This window comes from Nerophis ophidion, linkage group LG05 (assembly GCF_033978795.1).
Source record: "Nerophis ophidion isolate RoL-2023_Sa linkage group LG05, RoL_Noph_v1.0, whole genome shotgun sequence".
In the NCBI taxonomy this organism is placed as follows: Eukaryota; Metazoa; Chordata; class Actinopteri; order Syngnathiformes; family Syngnathidae; genus Nerophis; species Nerophis ophidion.
Genome location: NC_084615.1, coordinates 13,850,257 through 13,867,756, shown reverse-complemented (window position 1 = coordinate 13,867,756; position 17,500 = coordinate 13,850,257). Strand labels below are relative to the sequence as shown.

At 42.6% G+C, this 17,500-nt stretch overlaps 1 long non-coding RNA gene across 1 annotated transcript in view; it reads left to right on the top strand.

The window, feature by feature from the left end:
* The window catches only part of LOC133552696 (uncharacterized), a 90,481-nt gene that overhangs the window by 21,771 nt on the left and 51,210 nt on the right, over window positions 1-17,500 (top strand). The window contains exon 2 of the long non-coding RNA XR_009806750.1: window positions 10,004-10,071. This is a non-coding gene — a long non-coding RNA (uncharacterized LOC133552696). The remainder of the gene's footprint in view (window positions 1-10,003; window positions 10,072-17,500) is intronic.

Here is a 17,500-nt window from a genome sequence, read left to right as displayed (position 1 = left end):
TGGTTTCTTATGTGGGTTTATTGTTAGGCAGTTTCATTAACATCTTCACAGCGCGGCAACAACACACAACAACAGCAGTCACGTTTACGTCCACCGTAAAGCAGTTCGTCTGCCGTAAACAGCAATGTTGTGACACTCTTAAACAGGACAATACTGCCATCTACTGTACATGCTTATGGTTAGGAAAATAGTGACAGAAAATAGAACAAGGATGGACAATTCAACCCTTAACTCAACAATGAGTAGTTGCGTGTTATGTGTGTGTGTATATCTGTAAATAAATGAACACTGAAATTCAAGTATTTCTCTTATTCATATATCAATCAATCAATCAATCAATGTTTATTTATATAGCCCTAAATCACCAATGTCTCAAAGGACTGTACAAACCATTACACTACAACATCCTCGGAAGAACCCACAAAAGGGCAAGGAAAACTCACACCCAGTGGGCAGGGAATAATTCACATCCAGTGGGACGCCAGTGACAATGCTGACTATGAGAAACCTTGGAGAGGACCTCAGAAGTGGGCAACCCCCCCCCTCTAGGGGACCGAAAGCAATGGATGTCGAGCGGGTCTAACATGATACTGTGAAAGTTCAATCCATAGTGGCTCCAACACAGCCGCGAGAGTTCAGTTCAAAGCGGATCCAAGACAGCAGCGAGAGTCCCGTCCACAGGAAACCATCTCAAGCGGAGGCGGATCAGCAACATAGAGATGTCCCCAACCGATACAGGCGTGCGGTCCATCCTGGGTCTCGACTCTGGACAGCCAGTACTTCATCCATGGTCATCGGACCGGACCCCCTCCACAAGGGAGGCGGGGGGACATAGGAGAAAATGAAAAGAAGCGGCAGATCAACTGGTCTAGAAAGGAGGTCTATTTAAAGGCCAGAGTATACAGAAGAGTTTTAAGGTGAGACTTAAATGCTTTTACTGAGGTAGCATCTCGAACTGTTACCGGGAGGGCATTCCAGAGTACTGGAGCCCGAACAGAAAACGCTCTATAGCCCGCAGACTTTTTTTGGGCTTTAGGAATCACTAATAAGCCGGAGTCTTTTGAACGCAGATTTATATATATATATATATATATATATATATATATATATATATAAACTTATCACTTTCCTCGGGCACTGTTCCCGTTGCATTAAAAAAAGCGGTTATTCATCCTCTCCTTAAAAGACCTAACCTCGATCCAGACCTCATGGTAAACTACCGACCGGTGTCTCACCTTCCCTTTATTTCGAAAATCCTCGAAAAAATTGTTGCAGAGCAGCTAAATGAGCACTTAGCGTTTAACAATCTATGTGAAACCTTTCAATCCGGTTTCAGGGCAAATCACTCGACTGAGACAGCCCTCGCAAAACTGACTAATGATCTATTGCTAACGATGGACTCTGATGCGTCATCTATGTTGCTGCTCCTCGATCTTAGCGCTGCTTTCGATACCGTCGATCATAATATTTTATTAGAGCGTATCAAAATACGAATTGGTATTTCAGACTCAGCCCTGTCATGGTTTAACTCTTATCTTACTGATAGGATGCAGTGCGTCTCCTATAACAGTGTGACCTCGGACTATGTTAAGGTAACGTGTGGAGTTCCCCAGGGTTCGGTCCTTGGCCCTGTACTCTTCAGCATCTACATGCTGCCGCTAGGTGACGTCATACGCAAATACGGTATTAGCTTTCACTGTTATGCTGATGACACCCAACTTTACATGCCCCTAAAGCTGACCAACACGCCGGACTGTAGTCAGTTGGAAGCGTGTCTTAATGAAATTAAACAATGGATGTCCGCTAACTTTTTGCAACTTAATGCCAAAAAAACGGAAATGCTGATTATCGGTCCTGCTAGACACCGACCTCTATTTAATAATACAACTTTAACATTTGACAACCAAATAATAAAACAAGGTGACTCTGTAAAAAATCTGGGTATTATCTTCGACCCAACTCTCTCCTTTGAGTCACACATTAAAAGCGTTACTAAAACGGCCTTCTTTCATCTCCGTAATATCGCTAAAATTCGCTCCATTTTGTCCACTAAAGACGCCGAGATCATTATCCATGCGTTTGTTACGTCTCGTCTCGATTACTGTAACGTATTATTTTCGGGTCTCCCCATGTCTAGCATTAAAAGATTACAGTTGGTACAAAATGCGGCTGCTAGACTTTTGACAAGAACAAGAAAGTTTGATCATATTACGCCTGTACTGGCTCACCTGCACTGGCTTCCTGTGCACTTAAGATGTGACTTTAAGGTTTTACTACTTACGTATAAAATACTACACGGTCTAGCTCCAGCCTATCTTGCCGATTGTATTGTACCGTATGTCCCGGCAAGAAATCTGCGTTCAAAAGACTCCGGCTTATTAGTGATTCCTAGAGCTCAAAAAAAGTCTGCGGGCTATAGAGCGTTTTCCGTTCGGGCTCCAGTACTCTGGAATGCCCTCCCGGTAACAGTTCGAGATGCTACCTCAGTAGAAGCATTTAAGTCTCATCTTAAAACTCATCTGTATACTCTAGCCTTTAAATAGACCTCCTTTTTAGACCAGTTGATCTGCCGCTTCTTTTCTTTCTCCTATGTCCCCCCCTCCCTTGTGGAGGGGGTCCGGTCCGATGACCATGGATGAAGTACTGACTGTCCAGAGTCGAGACCCAGGATGGACCGCTCGTCGGGACCCAGGATGGACCGCTCGCCTGTATCGGTTGGGGACATCTCTACGCTGCTGATCCGCTTGAGATGGTTTCCTGTGGACGGGACTCTCACTGCTGTCTTGGAGCCACTATGGATTGAACTTTCACAGTATCATGTTAGACCCGCTCGACATCCATTGCTTTCGGTCCCCTAGAGGGGGGGGGTTGCCCACATCTGAGGTCCTCTCCAAGGTTTCTCATAGTCAGCATTGTCGCTGGCGTCCCACTGAATGTGAATTCTCCCTGCCCACTGGGTGTGAGTTTTCCTTGCCCTTTTGTGGGTTCTTCCGAGGATGTTGTAGTCGTAATGATTTGTGCAGTCCTTTGAGACATTTGTGATTTGGGGCTATATAAATAAACATTGATTGATTGATTGATATATATATATATGTATGAAATACTTCACTTGGTGAATTCTAGCTGTAAATATACTCCTCCCCTCTTAACCCCCCCCGTGTGTGTGGGGGGGTGAATGCGTACGTGTGTGTGTGTTTGTGCGTGTGTGTGTTTTCAATTGACCTGCAGCCCCCTGAGAAGAATCCCTGCGATGCGACTGCTGTTGGACACAGCTCTCCAAATTCCAACCCATTAGGCGCAATTATCATTCTTCAATCTGTTTCTACTTAGATGAGATCCAATCAGCGAACACAAACACACACATAAAACTCACACACACACACACACACACACACACACACACACACACACACACACACACACACACACACACACACACACACACAAAGCCAATGTGGTCTTCATTTCCATTAACGTGAGAAGGTTGTGAGACTCTGGCAGGGGGGCTGCCGGGGTCTCACGGTACCTGAAGTTTACAAATATCATCTATTAGCCACGTTCTCATCAGCTCTCATCAGCTCTCATCAGTCTTCCCGTGCGGGCAAACACAACATTGTCTTCATCGCCTCCCTCTCCTCTCTCCTCTCCTCTCTCCTCTCCTCTCTCCTCTCCTCTCGCCACAGGAGGGAAGTAGAAACCTCTCAAAGCCTTCTACTTGTCAGACCAAAAAAAAGTTTGCGGCTTTTTGGTCCTTAGGAAGTATAAATGTGAGGTAAAACAGAACATTCATTAAGTCACATTTGGAACAGGACAATTATGTGGTCTTCTTCCTAAAACCTGAAAGTCTGGCTCTTATCATGCTTCTCAATGCTTCCAAGGGAAGGTCAGATGCTCTTTTTCTCACACATTTTACTGCAATAACACAATAAACTAACAATGCTCATTGTACAGCAACAACTCACTCCTCTTAATCAAATGAGCCTTCTGTGAGACTTGCTGGGCATAGTGATGCCGGATTCGTTCTTTCGTGGATGCGATCGGGCAAGAACACAGCGTAAGGTAAGAAATAAAGATTTATTCAACTAATAAAACAGGCTAGAACAAAAACACTGGTGCTAGGCAGATAAGGCAAACAAAAGGCGCTAGCATGGGAGCTAGGGAAATAGCCGACAAACTTGCACAAGGGCACAAAAAGGCAAACAAAACTTCTAGCATGAGAGCTAGGGATAACTAGGCGTAGCGCGAACGCTAGAGAGTAGAAAACAATGAATAGCAGTCGTCACTTGTTGCGTGTAAGCAAATTAGGATCCGAGGAAGAATGAACGAAAGGGGCAGGCTTAAATAAAGCAGTAATCAAGAGAAACAGGTGTGCGTTAACCGCGAGTAGCAGGTGGAACTAATATGCAACCATGGTGACAGAACAAACGGGAACTAAGGAAGTCAAACAACAGAATGGGATACAAAAAATGGAACAAAACTAGAATATGTGATGATCCGGGCAGCGGATCAGAACACCTTCTTTGTTTTACCAAACTTGTACCTGAATAAAAATATATTTTTAGCCAATTACTTGAATGTGCATACCGTATTTCCTTGAATTGCTGCCGGGTATATAGTATGCGCCTGCCTAGAATTACTGCCGGGTCAAACTCGTTTCGCAAAATAATTAGCGCATGCTTAGCATTACCGACGGCTCTGGATTCACGCCGGGTCAAATTTGTTTCGCACAATATCATTTTTATTAGCGCATGTCTAGAATTTCCGCCGGGTCAAACTCGTTTCGCCAAATAATTAGCATATGCCTACAATTTCCGCCGGGTCAAACTTGTCACGTCACGAGTGACACTTCACTTGTCATTATTTTCAGCCCAGTCACATAATAGCTACAGCTTTTCACACACACACAAGTAAATGCCACGCATACTTGGTCAACAGCCATACAGGTCACACTGAGGGTGGCCGTATAAACAACTTTCGCACTGTTACAAATATGCGCCACACTGTGAACCCACACCAAACAAGAATGACAAACACATTTCGGGAGAACATCGTAACACAACATAAACCGTAACACAACATAAACACAACAAAACAAATACCCAGAACCCCTTTCAGCACTAACTCTTCAACCTCCTCATGCTCTCTCAGGGAGAGCATGTCCCAAATTCCAAGCTGCTGTTTTGAGGCATATTTAAAAAAAAATAATGCACTTTGTGACTTCAATAATAAATATGGCAGTGCCATGTTGCCATTTTTTTCCATAACTTGTGTTGATTTATTTTTGAAAACCTTATTACATTCTTTAATGCATCTAGTGGGAAAATTAGGCATAATGATGTGTTAATTCCACGACTGTATATATAGGTTGACATTGGCATAGGTAATTAAGAGTTGGATAATATCACAATATCAGATATCGGCAAAAAAGCCATTATCAGACATCTGTAGTCACAACCCACTGATATCATTCAAATGGCAACCCAGTCATCAGGTTCTTTCAGTAAATGATATCAATCCAGCTTTATTGCTCCCAGGTCCAAGTAGACATACTATCACACACCGTACATAAAAGTAACAAAATACTGTATAGACCAGTGGTCCGGGCCGCAGAAAAAAATTTTATTATTTTTTTTAATAAATTTTTATTTTATTTTATTAAATCAACATAAAAAACACAAGATACACTTACAATTAGTGCACCAACCCCCAAAATCTCCCTTTTTCATGGCAAAAACCCCCAAAACAGAACCCTCCTGCTATGTACATAAAATGCATACAAAAATACATATTTGATTCCCTTAAAACTGTAAATAAATATTAAAAAGAAAACTAAAACTGTGAGGATATGTCAAAATAGCTCCACACCATAAACTTAGGACGGTGGGAATGTTGTATGGCAGTGACGCCCACGCAAAAAGCTTCCCGGTGGTCACGCTGTCTTCAAAAGTGGAACCAATTGTTATTCTCATGCTTTAATGTGCACAGAAAAATAAACGCTGCATGTTTAATTCTCTCACAATTATCAGCAGTGTTATGTTCACAGTATGTGGGAATTTTTTGTTTATGTCCTCTGACTGTTGTAAATACCTCGTTTTTATGTGTGAAGATTCCCCAGCAAACATGGCTGCTATTCTTTAAAAAAAAATTCATTTGTATTGTTATAATTCCCCGACAACAATGTGTTGACAAGTGGCCGAGCTTTCTTTTGTTAAATATGGTTAATACACACGCACGCACACACACACACACACACACACACACACACACACACACACACACACACACACACACACACACACACACACACACACACACGCACTCACACACTCACACACTCTGGTTATCATTTGGAATGGGGACCAAGTTTATGTTCGTGACTTGTGGGGACCACCCTTTCTACAGGTTGTGGAGGCATAACAAAAATGAGGTAAAATGTCCACTGGCCAGTTAGCTCATAGACGTCTTTAAATCTCTGGATTGATGAAGTAATGTGCTGATCATTCTTACTGGGGACCTGGGGAAAAGAGTTCATATGCTTCATGGGGACCACATTCGAATCATTTTGCACAATTCTCACAAATTTGTATGTGACTAGTGAGGACCATTGCTCCTGATGGGTGCGCTGGTTGGCGCCTTGCATGGCAGCTCCCTCCATCAGTGTGTGAATGTGTGTGTGAATGGGTAAATGTGGAAGTAGTGTCAAAGCGCTTTGAGTCCCTTGAAGGTAGAAAAGCGCTATACAAGTACAACCCATTTATCATTATCATTTACCATCTAAAAAAAAAAAAAGTTCTAATTGAATATGACATGATCCTCAGAATCATTTAAAAAGGTTTCCCTTTAGGGGACCTGTTTTTTTTTTGTCCCCATACCGTCAGAGGTCCCCTCAAGGTGACTGTGTAAACAGAGCGATGTCCCCATTAAGTAAGCATTGCCAACACACACACACACTGGTTATCATTTTGAATGGGGACCAAGTTTTTGTTCGTGACTTGTGGGGACCACCCTTTCTACAGGTTGTGGAGGCATAAAAAAGATGGAGTAAAATGTCCACTGCCCAGTTAGCTCATACACGTCTTTAAATCTCTGGATTGATGAAGTAATGTGCTGATCATTCTTACTGGGGACCCTGGGGAAAAAGAGTTCATATGCTTCATGGGGACCACATTCGAATCATTTTGCAAAATTCACACAAATTTATATGTGACTAGTGAGGACCATTTAAAAAAAAAAAAAAGTTCTAATTGAATATGTGTGTGTTTGTGTGTTGGCAATGCTTACTTAATAAGGACATCGCTCTGTTTACACAGTCACCTTGAGGGGACCTCTGACGGTATGGGGACAAAAAAAAAAACAGGTGCCCTGAAGGGAAACCTTTTTAAATGATTCTGAGGATCATGTCATATTCAATTATCCATCCATCTATCCATCCATCATCTTCCGCTTATCCGAGGTCGGGTCGCGGGGGCAGCAGCCTAAGCAGGGAAGCCCAGACTTCCCTCTCTCCAGCCACTTCGTCTAGCTCTTCCCGGGGGATCCTGAGGCGTTCCCAGGCCAGCCGGGAGACATAGTCTTCCCAACGTCTCCTGGGTCTTCCCCGTGGCCTCCTACTTAAAGGATATGAGTCAGGATGCCACCCGAACGCCTCCCTAGGGAGGTGTTTAGGGCACGTCCAGCTGGTAGGAGGCCACAGGGAAGACCCAGGACACGTTGGGAAGACTATGTCTCCCGGCTGGCCTGGGAACGCCTCGGGATCTCCCGGGAAGAGCTAGACGAAGTGGCTGGAGAGAGGGAAGTCTGGGCTTCCCTGCTTAGGCTGCTGCCCCCGCGACCCGACCTCGGATAAACGGAAGATGATGGATGGATGGATGTATGGATAATTGAATATGACATGAACCTCAGAATCATTTAAAAAGGTTTCCCTTTAGGGCACCTGTTTTTTTTTTTTTCCCCATACCGTCAGAGGTCCCCTCAAGGTGACTGTGTAAACAGAGCGATGTCCCCATTAAGTAAGGATTGCCAACACACACACACACACTGGTTATCATTTTGAATGGGGACCAAGTTTTTGTTCGTGACTTGTTGGGACCACCCTTTCTACAGGTTGTGGAGGCATAAAAAAGATGGAGTAAAATGTCCACTGCCCAGTTAGCTCCTACACGTCTTTAAATCTCTGGATTGATGAAGTAATGTGCTGATCATTCTTACTGGGGACCCTGGGGAAAAAGAGTTCATATGCTTCATGGGGACCACATTCAAATAATTTTGCAAAATTCACACACATTTGTACGTGAGTAGTGAGGACCATCTAAAAACCCCCCCCCCAAAAAAAAAAGTTCAAATTGAATATGACATGATCCTCAGAATCATTTAAAAAGGTTTCCCTTTAGGGGACCTGTTTTTTTTTTTTTTACCATACCGTCAGAGGTCCCCTCAAGGTGACTGTGTAAACAGAGCGATGTCCCCATTAAGTAAGCATTGCCAACACACACACACACACACACACACACACACACACACACACACACACACACACACACACACACACACACACACACACACACACACACACACACACGCACAGGTTATCCTTTGGAGTGGGGACCAACTTTTTGTTCGTGACTTGTTGGGACCACCCTTTCTACAGGTTGTGGAGGCATAAAAAAGATGGAGTAAAATGTCCACTGCCCAGTTAGCTCATACACGTCTTTAAATATCTGGATTGATGAAGTAATGTGCTGATCATTCTTACTGGGGACCCTGGGGAAAAAGAGTTCATATGCTTCATGGGGACCACATTTAAATCATTTTGCAAAATTAACACAAATTTGTACGTGAGTAGTAAGGACCATCTAAAAAAAAAAAAAAAGTTCAAATTGAATATGACATGATCCTCAGAATCATTTAAAAAGGTTTCCCTTTAGGGGACCTGTTTTTTTTTTGTCCCCATACCGTCAGAGGTCCCCTCAAGGTGACTGTGTAAACAGAGCGATGTCCCCATTAAGTAAGCATTGCCAACACACACACACACACACACACACACACACACACACACACACACACACACACACACACACACACACACACACGCACACACGCACACAGGCACACACACGCACAGGTTATCCTTTGGAGTGGGGACCAACTTTTTGTTCGTGACTTGTGGGGACCACCCTTTCTACAGGTTGTGGAGGCATAAAAAAATGGAGTAAAATGTCCACTGCCCAGTTAGCTCATACATGTCTTTAAATCTCTGGATTGATGAAGTAATGTGCTGATCATTCTTACTGGGGACCCTGGGGGAAAACAGTTAATATGCTTCATGGGGACCAAATTCAAATCATTGTGCATAATTCACACACACACACACACACACACACACACACACACACACACACACACACACACACACACACACACACACACACACACACACACACACACACACACACACACGCACAGCCACACACACAGCCACACACACATTAAGGCTTACCCTGCCTCCATCAATCAGCCAGCATGTGTGACTCTACATCCACAGATCCCGTTTACATATCGCGTGAATATTGACTTTAATCAAACCCAGCTCACTGACAACGAGCGAGCTGAAGGCTGTAAGCAGAGGGAGACATATCCATCACTTCCGTGTAGCACGTGTCACAATGCACATGTCAGCCATGTGTGCACATGGATAAATAAGCACAGTATGAAGACACACTTCACTTCACTCAACATGTTGACTATTGCGCTTGTGGAATAGATAAGAATAAATATGTAACAGAATGCTTATTTATTAGTGGGGGAATGAAGTCAGCTAGCAGCGTCACAAAATAACTTTACATCAGGAAATGAATACTCCCTATTTGGTGTCATTTGCTTGTTGTGACGCTCAAAATAAACTTGTATTTTTTGTATTTGTTTTCCAGCTGTAAATGTGGTAAAACACGCACTCAAAATGTGCATTGGTCCATCTAAAGCAGCTCTATTTTGTTTTTCTACACAGGGTTCCCCGACAGAAGATGACTTATTTCAGTTCAGAGGTGTCATTTTCACTGAGGGCCGCTTCTAACAGTGAGTACTATTATTACACCATTTTTTAATACATTTTATTAGTAGGTTTTTTAAAAAGTAAAATATGGTAAATTGCAATAATTTCAGCTCAAAATGTAGTGTATATTACAGGAAATGGAAAAAAAGTACTCCTGTATTTATGGTAAAAAAAAAAAAAAAAAAGGCATCTCAGTTGCCGGAATTTTACCGTAAAATTGGCATTTGTTTGTTTTTTACTGTTCAATAACAATTGCAATTTTACAGTAACATTTTGGCACCTGATCTGACAGTCTTTTTTTAAATTTTTTTTTACTATAAATAAATGATAAATGGGTTGTACTTGTATAGCGCTTTTCTACCTTCAAGGTACTCAAAGCGCTTTGACACTACTTCCACATTTACCCATTCACACACACATTCACACACTGATGGAGGGAGCTGCCATGCAAGGCGCCAACCAGCACCCATCAGGAGCAAGGGTGAAGTGTCTTGCTCAGGACACAACGGACGTGACGAGGTTGGTTCTAGGTGGGATTTGAACCAGTGACCCTCGGGTTGCGCTCGGCCACTCTCCCACCCAATCAACAACACTTCGGTGTATCACTGTAAACAGCACCATAGTTTAGTACAGTAAAAAAAAAAAAAAGTGCTGTGTTTTTCATTTCGTTAAAAATGCTGTAGGCACACTGAAGGCATCAAAATTGGGACACCTGTTAAGTAAAAACCATTTGTGGTGACTACTTCTTGAAGCTCATGGAGAGAATGCCAAGAGTGTGCAAAGCAGTAATTAGAGCAAAGGGTGGCTATTTTGAAGAAACTAGAATATAAAACATGTTTTCCTTTTTTTCACCTTTTTTGTTAAGTACGTATGTATATGTATGTGTGTGTGTATATATATATATATATATATATATATATATATATATATATATATATATATATATATATATATATATATATACATATATATATATATGTATATATGTGTGTATATATATATATGTATACGTGTATATGTATATCCCATCCATCCATTTTTCTACCGCTTATTCTACCGCTGGTGCCTATCTCAGCTACAATTGGGCGGAAGGTGGCGTACACCCTGGACAAGTCGCCACCTCTTAGCAAGGCGTGTATATGTGTATATATGTGTGTATGTATATGTATGTATGTGTATATATATATGTATATATATATATATGTGTATATACACACACATAAATGTATATATATATGTGTGTTAATATATGTATATATATATATATACATACTGTATATATATATATATATATATATATATATATATATATATATATATATTTACATGTATACACATACCCATACAAACACACACACACACACACACACACACACACACACACACATATATATATTTATACATATAAATACACACACACACACACACACACACACACACACACACACACACACACACACACACATACAACCCTGCGATAGGAAATAGATGGATGGATGGATGTATATATGTATGTATGTATATACAGTATATATGTATGTTGGGATGCTTTATATTAATAAAGCACCCGAATTGTCAGGCTTGCCCCTGACAGTTTGGTTGTGTTTTAGTTTTTCCTCTGTGTGTGTGTGTGGGTGTGTGTAGTATTTCCTGTCTTAAGTTTCTGTCAGCACTCTTATTTTGTTTCCGTTTCCTGTTTGTCTCCCTGAGTGCTGTTTCCCCACAGCTGTGGCTGATTGGCACCTGGGCACACCTGGTGTCAATCAGCCAGGCACTATTTGAGCATGTTTTGTCCTCCAGTTAGATGCTGGATTATTGTCGTGTGGTGTGGTGTTGATGTCACCACTACCTGTCTTGTCGCTTGTAGATTTGTCTACTTCTGTTCACTCTGCTCATGCCATAGTTCCGTCGTGTCACAGTAAGTGTTTTTTTTTTCTTAGCCAAGTTTGTTATCCGCCTCGTGCGCGCCTTTTGTTGGTACCCTTTTGGTTTGTTCTTGTTTTAGTTTTTAAATAAATTATGTTGATTTACGCAATGCCTGCCTCCTTCTCTGCATCTTGGGGTTCGTCACCAACAAACTCTGACACGAATATGATTCATTAGTATTGCGGTACTATACAAATACTGGCATACTGTCCATCGCTATAATGCAGTGGTAATATTTGAGCCCCCAAACTGGAAAAGTTGGGCCCCCAAGTCAAAAAGGTTAAGAATTCCTGAATCAACCAACTCCCACTCCATAAAGCTTCAGTCACACGCAGGATTCTCACAGGAATGAAGCAAAACCGGACTAAGTGTACGTGACTGAAGTGATGTGGGTCTCAGATGCTGTCCATTGAAAAGCACATTTTGAACCCTTAAAATAATAGAAGATGATATGAAAACTGCACAAAAAGTCAAAAGTGTGAAGACAAGAGCAGAAAGATTGTGATCCTAGTTGAGTTCTGCAAAAGAATGTCTGACATGATTCCTGCTCGGCTAACGTGCCTGCTGACATTTTTATCAAACGTGAAATTCAGCTGGCAAACGTAGCCCTTTAAAAACCACCCTCGCCTTTGGAAACGGGGATCAAACAGCGCTTTACCCGCCCAGCCCCGGCGTTGGTTGGAGATCCCTCGACCGAGACCAAGGAAATTGGATTGAAATGGAAAGCAAAGTCTGCTTGGCTGTGGACGGCGCAGCCTGCAGGCAAGCTGGGGGAGCGAAGATGTGCGGGCTTTTATTCCCAGGCAATTGGAAGAAGATGTGAGCCAGGACTTTTTTCTTTTTTTTTTTTAACGTGGTTACGCTCCCGAGGCCCTATTTGGACCTCGGGGGCACTGAATGATTAGCATCCCTACTGCTCGACTGCACGCTCCCGCTCTGCAGCGCCCGGGTCACGGGTTCCACGCCCAGCCTCAAACTGAAGCCATGCGGAAGGTGCAAAAACATACATTGGGTGAGCGGGTTCAATCAAAGAGAGCTGACATGCACGCTCAGGAGTGTCGGGGAAAGGAGGATAGCACATGCAAACCCCGTTTCCATATGAGTTGGGAAATTGTGTTAGATGTAAATATAAACGGAATACAATGATTTGTAAATCCTTTTCAACCCATATTCAGTTGAATATGCTACAAAGACAACATATTTGATGCCAGCAACACGTGACAAAGAAGTTGGGAAAGGTGGCAATAAATACTGATAAAGTTGAGGAATGCTCATCAAACACTTATTTGGAACATCCCACAGGTGTGCAGGCTAATTGGGAACAGGTGGGTGCCATGATTGGGTATAAAAACAGCTTCCCGAAAAATGCTCAGTCTTTCAAAAGAAAGGATGGGGAGAGGTACACGCCTTTGTCCACAACTGCGTGAGCAAATAGTCAAACAGTTTAAGAACAACTTTTCTCAAAGTGCAATCGCAAGAAATTTAGGGATTTCAACATCTACGCTCCATAATATCATCAAAAGGTTCAGAGAATCTGGAGAAATCACTCCACGTAAGCGGCATGGCCGGAAACCAACATTGAATGACCGTGACCTTCCATCCCTCAGACGGCACTGTATCAAAAACCGACATCAATCTCTAAAGGATATCACCACGTGGGCTCAGGAACACTTCAGAAAACCACTGTCACTAAATACAGTTGGTCGCTACAGCTGTAAGTGCAAGTTAAAGCTCTACTATGCAAAGCGAAAGCCATTTATCAACAACATCCAGAAACGCCGCCGGCTTCTCTGGATCCGAGATCATCTAAGATGGACTGATGCAAAGTGGAAAAGTGTTCTGTGGTCTGACGAGTCCACATTTCAAATCGTTTTTGGAAATATTCGACATCGTGTCATCCGAACCAAAAGGGACGCGAACCATCCAGACTGTTATCGACGCAAAGTTCAAAAGCCAGAATCTGTGATGGTATGGGGGTGCATTAGTGCCCAAGGCAGGGGTAAGGAACCTACGGCTCTAGAGCCAGATGTGGCTCTTTTGATGACTGCACCTGGATCACAGATAAATCACGGTAAGTAATGAATAATTCCGCTGGTAATCACAGTGTCAAAAATGACGTTCAAAATATAAAACATTCTCATGCATTTTAATCCATCCATCCGGTTTCTACCGCACCAGTTCAACAAGTTGCAATAATGGTAGGAACTGTTTTATTTATTATTGGTTAGCTTCAGAATAACAATGTTATTAAAAAATAATGATATACTTATTATACTCTAAAAGTGTTGGTTTTACTTAAAAATTCACACTTTGTTGTATTCAGTCTTAAAAAATTGTTTTATATGGCTCTCACCGAAATACTTTTTAATATATTTGGCTTGTATGGCTCTCTCAGCCAAAAAGGTTCCCGACCCCTGGCCCAAGCCATGGGTAATTTACACATCTGTGAAGGCACCATTAATGCTGAAAGGTACATACAGGTTTTGGAACAACATATGCTGCCATCTAAGCGCCGTCTTTTTCATGGACGCCCCTGCTTATTTCAGCAAGACAATGCCAAGCCACATTCAGCACGTGTTACAACAGCGTGGCTTCGTAAAAAAAGAGTGCGGGTAATTTCCTGGCCCGCCTGCAGTCCAGACCTGTCTCCCTTAAAAAATGTGTGGCGCATTATGAAGCGTAAAATACGACAGCGGAGACCCCGGACTGTTGAACGACTGAAGTTCTACATAAAACAAGAATGGGAAAGAATTCCACTTTCAAAGCTTCAACAATTAGTTTATTCAGTTCCCAAACCTTTATTGAGTGTTGTTAAAAGAAAAGGTGATGTAACACAGTGGTGAACATGCCCTTTTCCAACTACTTTGGCACGTGTTGCAGCCATTAAATTCTAAGTTAATTATTATTTGCAAAAAAAAAACAAAGTGTATGAGTTTAAACATCAAATATCTTGACTTTGTAGTGCATTCAGCTGAATATGGGTTGAAAAGGATTTGCAAATCATTGTATTCCGTTTATATTTACATCTAACACAATTTCCCAACTCATATGGAAACAGGGTTTCTACACAAAATGGCCAAAACCTGCCTTTACTCACATATGAACTTGAAGTGCCATCAGGATTCAGGATGCTTTATTATTGTCCATTCTTTAACACGTACAAGACACTTAAGAACCATACTTGCCAACCCTCCATTTTTTCCGGGAGACTCCTGAATTTCAGTGCCCCTCCCGAAAAAATCTCCCGGGGCAACCATTCTGCCGAATTACTCCCGATTTCCACTTGGACAACAATATTGGGGGCGTGCCTTTAGCGTCCTCTATCACTTGTCACGTCCGTACAAACTGGACGTCGGAACCAGTCACACAATATATGCGGCTCTTATCGATGCACACAAGTAAAAGCAAGGCATACTTGGTCAACAGCCATACAGGTCACACTGAGGGTGGCCGTATAAACAACTTTAACACTGTAACAAATATGCGCCAAACTGTGAACCCACACCAAACAAGAATTTCGGGAGAATATCCGGCCCGTAACACAACACAAACACAACGGAACAAATACCCGGAACCCCTTGAAGCACTAACTCTTCCGGGATGCTGCATTATACAAAACCGCTAACACCAAACCCCGCCCACCTCAACTCACTGGAACTAAGGAGCCAAGCCCAACTTCTGAAAAACCAACCCCACATCATAATTCCTCCTCCATCAAATTTCACACTCCGCACAATGCAGAAATGTAGCGTTCTCCTTTCAACCTCCAAACCCGGACTGGTCCATCAGATTGCCAGATGGAAAAGCGCTATTCATCACTCCAGAGAAGGCGTCTCCACTGCTCTAGAGTCCAGTGGCGCCGTGCTTTACACCACCGCCTCCCACGCTTGGACTTGGACTTGGTGACGTATGGCTTAGATCAGTGTTTTCCAACCACTGATACAGTCCGGTGTGCCGTGGGAGATTATCTAATTTTACCTATTTGGGTTGAAAATATTTGTTTGCAAACCAGTAACTTTAGTGTACAAATTATGTGTTGTTAATGAGTGTCGCTGCTGTCTAGAGCTTGGAAGAGTAACCGTGTAATACTCTTCCATATCAGTAGGGGGCAGCCGGTAGCTAGTTGCTTTGTAGATGTCGGGAACAGCGGGAGGCAGTATGCAGGTTGTGGAGGCGGGCGTGGTCTGTGGGTCTGCCACGGAGCGGGGTGTGTAAAGACCGGCCTCGAAGCACATCTGGCAAGTGATTGGATTACCCAGCTGTGATTGATTTTTCAATCACCTTTTTAGCCCTTTTTATTAGCTTCCAAAAGTTGCAAACTTTATCGTCGATGTTCTCTACTAAATCCTTTAAGCAAAAATATGTTAATATCGCGAAATGATCAAGTATGACACATAGAATGGACCTGCTATGCCCGTTTAAATAAGAACATCTCATTTCAGTAGGCCTTTAAAGTCATATCCAACAATTGCGACAACTTTTTATTGTCAACTGAGTTTAGTTTTTTAATGATTTCTGCTGGCGGTGTGCCTCCGGAATCTTTTTCAACGCAAAAAATGTGCCTTGGCTCAAAAAAATGTTGAAAAACACCGGCTTAGATGCAGCTGTTCGGCCATGGAAACCCTTTCCATGAAGCTCTCTGCGTGCTGTACGTGGGCTAATTGGAAGGTCATATGAAGTTCGGAGCTCTGTCGGAATTGACTGTGCAGAAAGTCTTTGAACTACCGTATTTCCTTGAATTGCTGCTGGGCATATAGTATGCGCCTGCCTTGAATTTCCGCCGGGTCAAACTCGTTTCACCAAATAATTAGTATATTCTTAGAATTTCCGCCGGGTCAAACTCGTCACGTCACGAGTGACACTTCACCTGTCATCATTTTCAAAATGGAGGAGGCAGATTTCAATCATTTGAAATCGCATAAAGGTAGGAAGATTAAGAGCTATTCAGTCGGATTTAAGGTCCAAGCTATTGAATATGCTAAAAAGAACAGTAAGCAGCTATGTTTTATTAATATACCGTAGCTGCGTGTGTCAAATATGAGTCATTAAATGACACCGGCATCCTGGTGGTAGAGGGCGCTAGTGATCCTTCTTGCGACTACTCGGCTGCAGAAGAATTGACAATGAGTGACGTGATATGTGCTGGGACGGATATGACGCGGGGGGCGGCACGCCGGACCTTTCAGGATGTAACGCCACTACTTCTATGCTGGCTATGTAAACAACCGGGCTGAAATAAAGCATGTTCCAGTCCTAAATGCCCAGTTTATTATTAATACTATAACACTTCCTGGTGGCAGCGGTGGGATAAAGAGATCACCCACGGAGCAGAACGGGAGGGGGAGTTGTCCGAGGATAATTCTGTCATCGCCTGCACTTGAGGAGCCGAGCTAGCTGATAGCAGCGGTCTGATAGCAGTTTTCTAAACTGGACTTTCAATCGAAGCAGGGGGCGATAAAGGAAGATCTCCATTGAGACAGAAAGACTTATAAAACTGAAGAAAGATAAGGAAGACTTCTATAAACA